Source organism: Mastigoproctus giganteus, chromosome 11 (assembly GCF_048544385.1).
Source record: "Mastigoproctus giganteus isolate SK-2022 chromosome 11, ASM4854438v1, whole genome shotgun sequence".
Lineage (NCBI taxonomy): Eukaryota > Metazoa > Arthropoda > Arachnida > Uropygi > Thelyphonidae > Mastigoproctus > Mastigoproctus giganteus.
Genome location: NC_143585.1, coordinates 40,035,603 through 40,051,689, shown reverse-complemented (window position 1 = coordinate 40,051,689; position 16,087 = coordinate 40,035,603). Strand labels below are relative to the sequence as shown.

The window sequence follows — 16,087 nt, the reverse complement described above, 5'->3', positions numbered from 1 at the left end:
CCGAGGGTGCTAGGGGTACACTGCACCCGGGTGGAAACATTCAAGGGGCAGCTGAAAACCTGAAACTTACACATGAAGAAAATTAAGGGGGGGGGGGCACCAATTTGCACCCAGGCGCCATATTCCATAGGAACTTCACTGTGTAGCAGTAATCCCAAAGAAATGTACCAACTGTGTGGTATTACACTCAGGGTAGTAGATAATGAAAAAGACAGGGGAAATTATGCAGTCAGATATGACGCTTTCTAAGCAGTGAAGCCAGGCTGCCAGAGCAGGTCATGGGTTCTTGTCAATGATATTCAGTAATTTTGATAACAGGGTTAAAGAGATGATTATCCCCTTGTATAAGGCAATGGTCAGGCCACACCTTGAGTACTGCATACAGGTGACTAGGCCTCATTTTAGGAAAGATGTAGAGTTGATAGAACGAGTATAGAGAAAGGCAATAAGACTGGTGTCGGGAAGAAAAGAGTGTTCTTAAGAAGAAAGGCTTAATTTCTGCAAATTGCAGCGTTTCAAGACTTAGACACCTGCGTGGTGATCTGATAGAATGGACTGAACAGACTCGGTGCTGATGGGATTCTTCCTCTTGCTCAGATTATAAACCTAAGGGAGCGGAAACTAAACTGAAATTGAGAATAGACAGTTGTCGAATAAATGTGCAGAAATTTGCTTTTAGCCAGCTGGTTGATTGCTGGAACAAACTTTTGGAGCGAATGGATTGGCAAAATGGGAAGTGCACAGGAGCCACCAGTTTCTCTATGTTCTTCCTTATGTAAACTCTTTACACATCAGCTATAATAAGTCTTTCTCTCTCAAATGTATAATCTTGCATCATATGCTAAATTCATGTTGCCTCTATCGTTCTCCCAGCTCCACTGATCACTTGAAATTCTGAATTCCTCTGTTTGAAATTTCACTTTCTCCGGTGCAAATTTCCTAACAGTGAGGTAATTTTCCTTGGTGATTTTAATGTCCCCACTCACACTTTTAATGTTCATAGTCACACAAACCCAACTGATCGAGATGCTAAGACTTTTGGAGTTAATAATGACTTCATTCAGATTGTTCATTTACCTACAAGAATACCAGACAATCCTAACCTCACAGCCAACACACTTGATCTTTTTCTCACAAACAACCCTTCTAATTACACGGTCAAGGTGATTTGTCCTCTTGGCACCTCGATCACAACTTGGTGATGGTCTCTTCTGCAATGGAGCCTTTCTCTTGTGGGCTATTCCCAACCTTGTGTTGTTTTGCATTACAAGAATGCAAATGAGATGAACTGTGAGATTTCTTTTCCTTGGTTGGACTACTGTTTCAAAACTTCTGATGTCAACATTTGCCCAGATCGTGTCAGTGAAATTATTCTTGTAGGGGTGGAATCCTTTATTCCACACACCACCTTAAAATATCATCCTTTGTCTAAACTTTGGTTTTCCAATAAATGTGCTAAGACTATTCAAGAGGAGAATGTTTCATATGGTCGTGTGAAATTGGCTTGTTTCCAGATCTTCAATTTCATTTTCTGCCTAACCAAACTTCGCAACAATTGTAAAGCTGTTATTAATCAGTCCAAACTAGATTTCGAACAGGCTAAGAGTAGAAAACTTGCTTCTTGTCCAAATGGTAGCTGAGCATTCTGGTCTCTTGCCAAAGCTATTGGCCGCAACTTTTGCTAATCTCTGTTCCCACTTCTGTCAAAATCAGATGGTTCTATTGTCACTTCAGCCAAGGATAAAGCTGACCTGCTAGCTTCCTATTTTTCTTCCAGTTCATATTAATGATCTTGGTAAATCATCTCCCACCATTCCCAGTAAGCTTCATTTAATGCCTCCTGTGGTCTTCTGTAAAAAGGATGTCGGAAGAATTTTGACGAATCTTGATGCTAAGAAAGCTCCTGATAGAATTTCTTCACTTGTTTTCAAAACTTGTGCTCCTGAATTTACTCCCGTTCTGTGTCACATTTTTCACTTTCTTGTTCCAAATGTGTATTTTCTTCTGCTTGGAAATATGCTCATATTCAGCCAGTTCCTAATAAAGGGGGACAAATCTCTCCCATCCAGTTATCATCCCATTGTAATTTCTTCTTCTCTTTCTAAAATAACAGAGAGATCAATTTACCACCAACTCTTAAACTATCTTGAAACCTTGCATGTGATCAATGATCACCAGTATGAATTCCGTCAGTGTCAATCCACTGGTGATAGTCTGGCTTATGTTACCCATCTATGGACGTACTCATGGAAAAGTTTGGCAAAAATCAAGCAGTCGCTGTTCACATTTCAAAAGCTTTTCATCGTGTTTGGCATAACTGTCTTCTAAATAAGCTTCCATATTATGGTTTGCCAACTGTCTTTTGTAATTGGGTTTCAGTTTTCTCTCTGAATGCAGTGAGTAGTCAGAGAGAAAACTGGAAACAAAAGTGACGCTCTGTCTTCTAACTTCTCTACTAATTCTGTGTTCTCCAAAGTTCAGGTCTTTCTCCCACACTTTTCCTCTTGTTTTTAATGACCTTCCATTGACCAGAAATCCTATCCATAGCTGATGATAACACATTGCATTCAACCTTCCAGTTTGAGAAACGTTGTCCAGCTCAAACAGCTTCAACTTCTCGAATATCCATTACCAATTCCTTAAATGCTGATCTCCAGGTAATTCCCCAGTGGGGAAAGGATAACTTTGTTGATTTCAGTCCTGTCATATCTTGCAAAAAGGATTCTTCTGCTCCTATGCTTATCTTTGATGACATTCCAATTTCCAGGCAAGATCATATATCTCTATTGGGGATTACCCTAACTTCTAACCTCTGTTGGCATAAGCGCATTACTAATACTGCTTCCTGTGCATTTAAAAAACTTGGTTTTCTCTTTCGCTCTCAATGTTACTTTTCTTCCAAACAGCCGTTCACTCTGTACAAATTGCAAATCCACCCTACCATGGAAATATTGTTCCCACATCTGTGGCAGTTAGGTTAATTAATGACCAATCTGTAACAGAATCTCTCCACTCTCTGTCTCATAGACATTCTGTTTTTGCTGCATACCCTTTCTATAGATACTTCCATGGGCACTGTTCTTCTGAATTGTCTTCTATAATTCCTGCTCTCTCTTCCAAAGCAGTCCGAAACATGTGCTGCAACCAGTCAACATCCTTTTTCTGTCCGACTTCAAACTCACAGAACCAACTTTTCTTCTTCCTCATTTATTCATTCAACTTCTGTTTTTTTGCAGCAGTCTTCCTTCTTACATATTTCCTGAAAATTGAAATCTACAGAAGTTCAAGTCTAATGTTAACAGATATCTTCTTTCAACTTCTCAGATCCATGCACGGTACTGAGTACTGTAGGTTCTAATACCTCATGTTTGGGGTTTTCATTATAAAAAAAAAATTTAATTAAACTAAATGGCTAAGTTCACAAAACATAAACCTATAGAATTTAATTAAGTGTTCTATGAAGTAACTTACTTATTAATTGATAAGGAAATAACTATATTTTATTTTTCATTTCTATTCATCACAGAAAATGGAAGAAGAAGAAAAAATACACCTGAAATGTAATCAACCATGTACATTAACTAACTTGTAACACAGTTAGTTTAGTAACTGTAACACAGCCCATGTGGTTGCTAGCTCTGTGTGAGCCACCACCCCTTGTTACAGTGGAAACAGTGCAAGAATGAATTATTTCATCTCTGTTTATGGCGGTCATTAAACTATCATTCTTTATATCCTACACCCCTTCACCAAAGTAGTAGTTTTCCAACCCACCAAATACTTCTTTGATTTGAGCCACCCTTATGAAAAGGTGCATGTGTATGTTTCTTCTGTAAGAACTTCTTCAGCATACGATATTCTTGTTATTATGGCTAAAGGTCTGACTAACTTTTGCAGTTTGTTTTAGCCCTTTCAGAAGCTAAAATGTCTGCAAATGTTCTTGCACTCCTTCCCAAGTGTGATTGCCTCATTTTGTGTGACTTCACTCTGCCCCTTATCGATTGGAAATCATGGACTGGCAACATACTGTGAGGAAAGATTTTTGAGCAATGTAGATTGTTGTTTTGTATTTCAACATGTCGGGGATAGAACAGGGGGCTCTAATATCATCATCTTGGTTCTCACCAAGGAACCAACAGTGCACAGTGTCATAAAATGGGAAGTGTTGTCCAAAGAAATGAGGATAACTTTAACTTCAAGAGCAAGAACTACAGTGGATTGAGGTATTTCTTAGTTAAAAGAACTAAGAAATACCTTAAAAATAAATTTAATACCTAATTTCTTAAATACCTAAGAAATACCTTTTTAAATGGAAAGAGAGAGAGAGAGAGAGAGAGAGAGAGAGAGCTGTATGTATGCTGTTGGATAAGAGTTCATTAAGGGAAGTATCCAAGTGATTTATCCTGAAAGCTAGATGCATGGGGTATTTACAATATATTGAGAAATGTGATTTGTATGAGTATTAAATGAGGCTTGTCAGAAAAGTAAAGATTAAATCAAAGAATTTTGTGTAGAATAGCAATGGTCACCCTCGAATTAACTTCTCTCTCCTCTACACAATGTCTCCAAAGCAAGACTGGTAGTCGTCATCTGTCAACTCCTTTATTGCATTGGTTACAACCTTTTGAGGCCCTTGTTGCCAAGCAAAATTTGAGGCCAAGCTATCTTCCCTGCGACTTCTACTGCAATTATATTAGAGAGATAAGCTTTTCCCTTTGAGTTCACACGTTTTTTCTTCCGTTATTCAAACATATAATAAGCGTTCTCTTTCTTAAAGCATAAGGAAAAAGTTTCAGAAAGGAAAGTAACCTTTCTTAATTTTTCTGTGTACTAACCTTCTATTTTACTCACTTGGTGGCACTACTCCTGCCTCCCTGTGGCGGGGCTGGACCTGGTGAAAAGACACCACCCAGGACTAAAAGGAATTTAAAATGGACCAAAAAACTAACAACACAAGATTGGAGAAAGTTAACTCCAATAAATCTGATGACTTACAGCTGAACATGTCTCAGGCTAAGAGAATGAAAATCAACAGCTCTCAGCCTACTGTTCCTTTCTTTTTGGTGATACATTCATTATCAACACAACCCATTGGGAAATTATCCCCTTTCTTAGTTCAAAAGACTGTAGAGTCCATGGTTGGATCACCAAAAATGATAAAACGATTACAATCAGGTGATCTCTTAGTAGAAACCTCACTAAGTCATCAATCTGAGAAATTTCTAAAAACAAAAACTTTTGCGGGACTGCCAGTTGATATTACCCCACATAATTCCCTGAATACATCGAAAGGTGTTATTACCGAATGGGACCTTTTGACTGTTTCAGAGGAAGAATTACTGTGCGAGCTAACGGAACAACAAGTGATACATGTTAGGAGGATAATGATGAAGAAAGACAGAATTCTCACTTCAACCCCGATCAGTTATTCTCACCTTTAACAATCCTTCTCTTCCCCACTCAGTTAAAGCAGGAGATTTAAATTGCAAAATCCGACCATATATACCGAATCCAATAAGTTGTTACAACTGTAAGTGATACGGACACTCTCGGGCGACATGTCACAGTGATCCCATCTATCTACTCTGTGGATCGAAAAAACACAATCAAGCAAACTGCACCTCCTCTACACCACTCTGTCCAAACTGTCACGGAAATCACTGTGCTTTTTTGAAGAGATGCGAAATGTGGGTATTGGGAAAGCAAATTCAAAAATACAAAGTAGAAAATAGTGTCTTATCCGGAAGCAAGAAAACAGATACTTGCAACCAAACCTTCATGTTCCTATGCTTCAGCAGTGAAACGACAGCAAACTATAGCCACTCAAACAGAGGTAGTAATACCTCTAAATCAAATTATAGACTGGAGTAAAGTAATATCGATGACAAAAACAGCTTCACAAGAAACATACAGTGCTAAATAGCAAGATACTTCTGTGTCTGGAAAGCAGAAATCAGAAGTAACATCTTCAAAAATAAAGCAAACAGCATCTAGTAAACTGTGTGAAAAGAAACAAACAAACATAGACAAAATGGATACTGATGAACAGAGATAGAACGTACTAGAACTGCACCCTGCAGAAGATATTGATACCTCATCCTTTATATCAGTTTTAATACAGGTATCACTTCTGCAATAGATTTAACAATATGTTCTCCATCAATTTATCCCAGTATAGAATGGTTCGTATTAAGTGATCCTTACAACAGTGATCATTTTCCGATAGTATATTCCATACAGACACAATCGACTCTTACAGTAGAAACTAGAACAGTATGGAATTTTAAATAAGCTATTAATAGAAACCCTGCCAATAGATGATGCTGTCATATATATCAATGATCAACTGCTAAAAGCTTCGAAAGCTACAATACCCCAAATAAGTAGGGCAAGGCAGGCACGGTACAACTCTTGGTGGAATGCAGAATGTGCAAGAGCAAAAACAAAACAAAATCGTGCATGGAATAGATGCCGGAAATATCCAACTACCCTCAATTTGATTGCATATAAAAAAGCCAAAGCCAAAGCGAGGAGAATTCAGAAGAAGGCAAAGAAAAATTCTTGGATCGTGTTTGCCTCCACAGTTACTAGGAACTCGAGTCCCAGTTTGGTGTGGAAAAAAATTGAGATTTTAAGTGGAAGATATCCAAGCATCCAATCTTCCATTGGAAAGGGCAGGATGTTTCTACAACAGACGAGATATCAGAAATTCTGGCTGAATCTTTTGCTTCTACGTCAGCAGTTACAAGCTACAGCACTGACTTTCAAAAATATAAAGAGTAAGCTGAGTGGAGTGAGTTGAATTTCTCTACCAAGACATCTCATTCCTAAAAGAGGAATTACTTAAAACCATTACAAAATTGCCTAATAGCACACCGTTCCCGATGGAATTTATTATACTGTGATACAACACCTAAACACTGATTGTCTGGATATCCATCCATATGGCGGCATGCAATTGTCCTTGCATTTCCCAAACCCGGAAAAGATCCTTCCTATACATATAATTATCGCCCTATTTCACTGACCAGCTGCTTAGGGAAAATCTTGAACGAATGGTGCACAATAGACTTACGTGGTTGCTGGAAAAGGATAATGTTTTATCACCCCACCAATTTGGATTTAGGAAAAATAGATCAACACTTGATCTGCATGTCAAAGTTGAAACAAATATTAGAAACTCATTTATAAGAAAGCAGAATATGGTGATGGTAAATATAGATCTTGAAAAAGATTTTGACACAACATGGAGATTCGGAATCCTACGAGATCTATTTCAGTTAGAATACAGAGGACAGCTTCCACAATTTATAGAAAAATTCCTTACTGACAGAATATTTCAGGTACGATATAAAGGCTGTTTACTACAATATATGTACAACAGGAAGGGGTCCCCCCAGGTCTCAGTATTAAGTGCAACCCTGTTTGCGCTGCGGGTGAACAATATCACAAAGGTTATACCACCTTCACTGGAAATATATATGTATGCAGATGATCTTTCCATTTCACTTCAATCACAAAGCATGAACTCGATTGAATGACAGCTCCAATTATCCATAAACAAAATAGAAGCATGGACTAAAAATAATGGATATAGAATATCTGAGAAAAAATCAGCTGTTATACACTTCTGTAAAATGCGTGGTCTTCATCCTGAACGGATCTTATACTTAAAATTGCTCTACCTGTTCAAAATTTATCCTTCTTGGGCTTAGATAGAAAACTAAACTTTCATGAACATATACTAAGGCTTCGAACTAGTTGCCTCTCAAAACTTAACGTCTTGCACGCAGTACCTTCAATGGCCTGGGAAGCTGACAGGTACACATTACTACAATTATATAAAACTTTGATTAGATCTCGTTTGGATTATGGATCTCCTGTATATGCTTCAGCAAGAAGGAGCATGTTACATTGCTTAGATACCATTCACCATAATGCTCTCCGTATAGCTCTAGGAGCATTTAGAACTTCACCAATTTACAGCCTGTATGCAGATGCATCAGAATCCCCGCTGCACCTTCGACGAGATTATCTACTGTGCATGTATGCGGCAAAAATATACAGTCAGCCATCACATCCAAATTGGTCCATTGTTCACGATCCACTATGGACAAGTAATTATGATTGCAAGCCAAATGAAAATAAACCAGTAGGACTGCGTCTCAGACACTTAGCTTGAGTTTGGGAAATTCATTTCTGCAGTATATATAAACTCAGAACCTCCTTGGATTCTGACTGTGCCTTTGTCCATATCACATCTTACAAACAGAAATAAAAAAGAGATATCTCCAATCGCTATACAGAAGCTCCACGCACTGCACAGTTTTGAAAATAGAAACAGTCATCAGACTTACACGGATGGTTCAAAATCGAACAACTCAGTAGGTGCCGCAGTAGTTTTACCAGAATATATTATATCTGTCTCCTTGCCTCATGTTTGCAGTGTTTTCACAGCAGAATTATATGCTATTAAACGAGCACTGGATGATATTACCGAGCATCAACTTCTGCCTGCTCTAATCTATACTGACTCCCTTAGTGCAGTAGCAGCTCTACAGAATAGCAAATATTCTTCAAATTCCTTGATTCAGCATCTCAAAAAAACAACTCGGAGTTTTGCATAAAGCAAGAAAGCAAGTGTCTATCTGTTGGAATACCAGAAAATAATCATGCAGACCAAGCCCCAAAAAATCCCAATCTTAATACACAAGATAACTTTCATTTTGTACCATTTATAGATTATAGGGATGTATTTCGTACTAAATATACCTACCTCCATTTGGAAACAACTTTGGAGGGACCAACCATGCAATAAACTCCGCAGAATATAAAAAAAAAAATCTATGTTCATGGCGTTCGAGCTCACGTACAAATGGACAGGAGGAAGTTATATTGACATGACTGCACATTGGGCATACCTTCCTCCCTCACAAACATCTACTTCTAAGAGAAGATCCCCCCCCCCCCCCGCTCTGCTCTCTCTGTCAGATACAACTTACAGTAAGGCACGTCCTGATTGATTGTCCAACATATTCAGCCATTTGAACTACTTGCTTCCAATCATCAGCAAACTTGCAAACTCCTCTAACCCTCTTTCATATACTTGGTGACAAAGCAAACCTAAGTGAACTCTTTATATATATTAAACACCTTGGAATAATAAATACACTTTGATATATCCATCCTTAAATAATTAAAATGAACATAGCGACTTTGACAGACTCATATTGGCCATAGTTGCTCTTGTGTTGTGAAATTTGCATAACAACAACCTTTTGAACTGTCTCTATTGACTTACAGTGATTTCCTTTTAATTTCATTTTCATTTTTGGTAACAAAAAGTAATATTTGGTGAAATCTGGTGAATATGGCAGTTGTGAGAGGACTGGAATGCTCTTCTGTGTCAGAAATTCTCTATTGGAGAAGGTAGAATGGGATGGTGTGTTGTCCTGGTGGAGGATCCAGTTTTGACTGATCTCTGGTTGCACATGAGGGATTCTTTTCCATAACTGTTTGAGAATTTCTCAGTAGTAATTTTCGTTCATTGTTTGTCCCTGTGGCCAAAACTCTGTAAATAATGCCTCGATAATAATAATAAAAAACACACAATCATCGTTTTCACTTTTATCATGCACATTCATGTTGTTTTGTTTTTGTCCATTACTCAAAATGTATGGAACGTTTTTGCATGGCCAAAACTTCACTTAAAATTTTTTGAACAGCACCTCGATTTAAATTCAGTTCATCAGCTGTCAGTTCGAGTAGTTGCTGGCTGTCCAGCACATGCCTCATCTTCTACCGTTTCACATCCCTCTGAAAACATTTTGTGCCAATGGAACATTTGAGATCTTGATATGGCATTCTCTCCATATGCTGTTCTCAGTTTTTTGTACACATCAGTTGCACTTTCTTTCAGCTTCACACAAAACTTGATTGCATATCAGTTTCATAATTGTAACAAGCACGCAATTACTATAACTGCACTAGCATCAAATGTACTGCCTCTAACGAGTTGAAACACAGTGAGACTAGAGGAAGGACCATGCTACCTGTTGTTACTTGTTACTTGTTTTCAATGTCGCCACTAAACCTATTACAAAATTAATCTTGTTACTTTACTGAAATGCCTCAGAAATGCATGTGTAACGAAACCACTGATGGAGTAAAATAGGTGAAAGCTGAGTACAAGGAATAATTTTCATATATGGACACACAGGAAGAGGAGAGTGAATCAAATAGACCTCATAAATTGAAACAGAAAAGTCATAGAAAGTCAAGCAGAAGTAGTTGAATAGGTACTTTGCAGCGATCTTTGTGGTTGAAAGATATTTTAACCATAAGGGATGGCACCTCCTTAGCCAGGTAGAAAAGAGCAGCAGTGTGTAGCATACGTTTCTTGATTAGACCGGGGTTCAAGCCAGTCACCACCAAATATGGAGGATGTGGAAAGGTCAAGGGAATGACCACCGCATATTCCTGGAGCAATATGGCCTTAGTTGCTAATGCTCCTAAAAACCAAATAACAAACAAACAAACCATAAGGGAGTGAAAAATATTCAGATTGCTTTAAAATGATATATGTCAATATTTGGGGGGGGGGGAGCATATGGAAAAAACTGCTGAAGCTGAGTCAACGTAAGGCTCCAGTAGTTTATAGTGTGTATCATGCTGTTTGAGATGTTAATTTTTTCAACAAGAACAAACTGCAAATTGGTTGTCATCAGACTCCAGGTGGAAAAGGTCATGGAGTCTGTGGTTAAGGATACAACACATTACCATGTAGATTGGAATGGTATCCTTAATGGATCACAGCATGGGTTCATGAAGGGTCTTGCTGACTGATCTTGTAAATTTTGTAAATACTTGCGTGTACACCAATGCTAGGAGTTTGGTAAATAAATTTGATGAATTTGAGGTATTGCTCAAAGCATCAAAGGCGGATATTGTTGGGATATCAGAGACGTGGTGTCACACAGATATAAGGAATGCAGAACTGGAATTTGGGGACTACAACGTCTACAGAAAGGATAGACAGGATAGGAAGGGAGGAGGGGGTTAGGCTATTAGTTAAGAAACACAAAATCCAAAGAAGTGAAGCCAGTCAACATCACTGGACAGTGCAGTGTCGAGTCAGTTTGGTGTGACATAAGCATTGGGAGATCAAAATTGAGAGTAGGAGTGTGCTATAGGCCTAATGACTCTGATGAGTATAATAAGAAACTGTACAGGGAAATAGAGTGGGTCAGTAAATCAGAGAGTCTTATAATGGGGGATTTTAATTTCCCAGATATTGACTGGAATTTGTGGGTTGGTCACTCACACACTAGTAAAGCTTTTGCGGATTTATTGGATGATTGTTTTCTACATCAGCATGTTCGGGAGGCACTAGAGGGAGTAATACTCTTGATTTGATTATAAGTAGTGATTCTTCATGCATTAAGAATCTGCAGATAGAGGAACCACTAGGTGGCAGTGATCACAGTGTGCTGAAGTGGGATTTACTCAGAGGTAACTACCATCAGGGGTAAAGGAAAGGGTTATTGCTTTCGTAAAGGCGACTACGATGGTCTGAGACATTATTTAAATTCTATACAGTGGGACCAACTGATGATGTTACCAACAGCAAATTCAAAGAACTTATCTTGGAAGCTACTAGGCTTTACATACCAACTAAGAAATATTGTTCAAGGTTTAGGCCTAAATGGATCTCATTAGTTCATCTGACATCCATTTAGGCGTAAATGGATGCCAGATGAACTAATAAGACATATGGCAAACTCTAGAAGGAAGGGGATGAATCAGATTGGTCCACATGATATAGATGGTTCAACTGTTGATGATCCTGCTCAGGTAGCTAACAAACTAATTGAATATTTTGCATCGACATTCACACATGAGGAGTTATTCAGCTAGGGGAATGCCAGAGGTGTATTCAACTCTGGCAGTAAGCTAGATAATCTTGTAATAACTGAGAGTAAAGTGGAGGAGAAATTGTTGAAGATAAACACAAGAAAGGCACCTGGAGTGGATGGAATCTATCCAGTTATATTAAAGGAGGCAGCAAAGGAAGTAAGCAAACCCTTAGCCTTAATTATGAGAGCTTCCTTGGACTCAGGGGAGGTACCCATAGACTGGAGATGTGCAAATGTGACCCCAATTCACAAAGGAGGATCAAAGGCTGACACAAGTAATTATAGACCTGTGAGTTTAACTTCTGTTCCAGGAAAATTAAAGGAGGCACTGGTTAAAGAAGCACTGCAGGATCATCTAGACAAGACTTCAGTTATAGCTCGGACACAGCATGGTTTTGTTAAGGGCAGGTCTTGCCTGACCAATTTGATTGGATACCATGATGCAGTCACAAAAGAACTGGATGCAGGGAATAACTTTGATATTATATACTTGGATCTTAGAAAGGCTTTTGATACTGTTGCACATGGAAGACTGCTGCACAAATTGGAGCAGTGTGGCATTGGAGGCAAATTGCTGCTATGGATAAAAGGGGTGGTTGAGGGGGAGAAGACAGAGAGTGGTAATCAATGGACACTGCTCACCGTGGACTAATGTTATTAGTGGAGTCCATCAGGGTTCAGTGTTGGGTCCATTATTGTTTTCTGTATTTATAAATAATATTGATGATGGTATATCAAGCTTAATGTCCAAGTTTGCAGACTATACAAAGGTTGGCAGGGTTGTTAAGGACACTACTGATGCTATGCTGCTGCAACAGGATCTGGAAAGGATGGGCTGAGAGGTGGCAAATGAAGTTTAACATTGACAAATGTAAAGTACTACATATGGGAAACAGCAACCCAAGAATAGCATATAACTCTGTGGTACTACACTGACAGTGGTAGAGAATGAAAAGGACCTGGGGTAATTGTGCAGGCAGATATGAAGTTCTCTGAGCAGTGCAGACGGGCTGCAAGAGTAGCTCGTGGTGTCTTATCAATGATATAATATACAGGAATTTTTCTACCTGGGATAAGGAGGTGATTATTCCCTTGTATAAGGCAATGGTCAGGCCACACCTTGAGTACTATATACAGGTTTGGAGGCCTCATTTCAAGAAGGATGTAGAGCTGCTGGAACTAGTACAGAGAAGGGCAACAAATTAGTGAATGAAACAGAGTTGCTCTTACGAAGAAAGGCTTAAGTTTTGCAAATTACAATGTCTGGAGACTAGGCACCGGCGAGGTGATCTGACTGAGGTGTATAAAGCCTTGAATGGTTTGAGCATGCTCGATGCTGATGGGATTCTGCTTCTTGCTCAGAGTAATCTCCTGAGAGGGCATAAATTCAAATTGAGGAAAGGCAGATGTAGGATAGATGTGTGGAAATTTGCCTTTAGCCAGCGGGTGGTTGGTTGGTGGAACAGACTTCCATCCCTTGTTGTTGAAGTTGATAGCCTAAATAAATTTAAGGCTTAGTTGAACAGGTATTTCGAACGAACGGAGGAGGGGTGAAGTGGAAGTTTTTTTTTTTTTTTTTTTTCGGCTGATGCTGCATAAGCTTGCTTTCTTGCATCATATGCCTCTACTAATGCTAATGCTAAATTATTATGAAGTGACAAAATAGCTTGATGCAGGAAATAAACTTAAATTATTTACCTTGAATTCAGAAAAGCTTTTGATGTGGTTCACAGCAAAACAGCCTGTTTCTGGTTAATGACGAGAATCAGGCTGTTTTCCTTCAGACTGACTTAGATTTCTGTATCTACAGCATATAAGACACTTCCCCCCCCCCCAAGAAATGCCTCGAAAAATCACCCTGCATCTTATACGTGGAAGTGAACCCTCCCTCATCGGCATTGCGGTGAGCGGGCAGGTTGTATTTCGCTGTTGAGTCAGAATATTTTCATTTCTGAAGGGTAACGAGACAACTTAGGGTATTTTTGGACTTGCAAGTTGTTTGGAATCAGTTTCAAGAAGTTTTGAAAGCCAAGGAAGACTAGAAACACCTTAGAAGGAGATGGAAGTTTCAAGATTCTTCTCCAGGTTTCTCAATAGTTCATCAATCCTTTAAAAGGTGGTACGACCAGTGGGCCAGTTAATTCTGTGCTGGCTTTCGTGATGTTGAGTGTGTGTGTACGGCAGTGTACTTTAATTGTGTGTGAAGTGACTATAATCATGACAATGAATTGTAATCATTGTGGTTGAGTGAAATAAAATAAAGAACAGTGTTAATTGTATACCATTTTTTTTTTTTAATCAATCAGGCGCCTCCGTAGCCAGGTGGGCAGGAGCAGTAGTGCATAGCACACGCTTCTTGATTAGACCGGGGTTCGAGCCCATGACCACCAAATACAGAGGATCCGGAAAGGTCAGGGTATGACCACTGCATATCCTCGGAGCAATATGGCAATAGTTGCTAATGCTCCTAAAAACCAAATAATATCAGTATATATGTTTTTAATCAGAATAGCCTTTTCGTAACAATATTGTTTAATCTTGGTGTTTTACATTATTATAAAGTATTTTACTCTCAGAAAATGGCTGCAGGAGAAAAGAGGTTGAGCTACACTGTCGGATATAAACTAAACATAATAGATCACACTAAAAAAACATGGTACAGAGTTGCGTTAAGTTTTTTGGGCCACCACTTACAGAAAAAATGATACGCGTCTGGCAGAAGCAAGAAAAATAACTTCAAGTGCTAAAAAAAAAGTAAACATAATCTTCGTCGTTCCGCCCCCACATTGGCCAGAACCTCAAGAAGGTGTAAAAAAGTGGGTAGTAGATGAAAGGAATTTAGGAAGAAGCGTTTCTACCAAAATGATTATGAATAAGGCCAGGATATTAGCAGAAGGACGAGGAAATCCGAATTTTTCTGGAACAGAAGATTGGTGTTATAGCAATTCATGCAAAGGCATGGTTTATCAATGCGTACAAAAACATCAGTTGCACAAATATTACCAGCAGATTATGAAGAAAAAAATACTGGAATTCCATAAATTTGTAATAAAGACACAAAAACAAACTTCTTTTGAACTTGGCCAAATAGGAAATATGGATGAGGTCCCACTAACTTTTGATGCACCATCCAACAAAACTGTGAATATCAAAGGGTCTAAAACGGTGTCAATAAAAACCACTAGGCATGAGAAACCACATTAACAGTAGTTTTCACCTGCTGTACTGATGACACAAAACTACCACCATTTTTAATATTTAAAAGAAAAACTCCACCTAAGGAAAAAATTCTACGAGGTGTATTTGTTAATGTTCATCCAAAAGGATGAATCTGGAATGAATTTTTTGCTCCAAAAAATTTAGGCAAGGTGTCCTGGTGGGTCTCTTAAGGAAACCTCTTTTCATTTGGGACCAGTTCAGACTCCATAGAACTGAAGTCATTAAAAAGAGGGTGAGGGTATTGAATACACAGGTAGCCACCATTCCTGGTGGACTGACAAGTCAATTGCAGCCTTTGGATGTGTCCATAAATCAAAATATGAGAGAACAGTGGAACAAATGAATAGGAGAACCTGATCATGACCTCACACCCGCAGGATGAATGCATAGGCCCACCATTGCACAGATGTGTGAATGGGTTAAGGAATCTTGGAGAAACATAATTGGTAAAATAATTAAAGTTTTTCAAGAAGACTGGAATTAGTAATGCCCTTGATAGCATTGAAGACGCTGTATTATTTGAAGACAGTGATACCAGCATTAGCGAGATAGTTTTTGCGATATGAGGGCAATGATTTTTTTTTTTTTTTTTTTTTTTTCAAAATGACTGAACTTCTCCATTGCAGAACACTAATGATTTTTTACCGTTTCCAAAATATTTTCTAATGTAGCTAAGATTCTTTTATTTCTCTTTTAAATTGCTGTATTAGTAAATTAATAATAATTAAATAATGTATTATTATACAGTGTTACAATTTTTTCTTGCTGTACTGATCACATGTTTAGGATGAGCTTTTTTCTACTATACTATACACATTAGAATGAATATTAAATGCCTAAATACATAGAACTTTTGTTCCTTTTTAAAATGAGAGTGTGTGCCTATATGCCCATGTGTTTTGTATGCAATCAAATAGGGTAGTTGTTGGTTAAAAAATGGTAACTGCAATTTA

General features: G+C 38.4%; 1 protein-coding gene across 2 annotated transcripts in view; it reads left to right on the top strand.

The window, feature by feature from the left end:
- Window positions 1–16,087, top strand: part of LOC150077938 (uncharacterized) — a 635,130-nt gene that overhangs the window by 584,666 nt on the left and 34,377 nt on the right. The gene's annotated exons all lie outside the window — the stretch shown is intronic.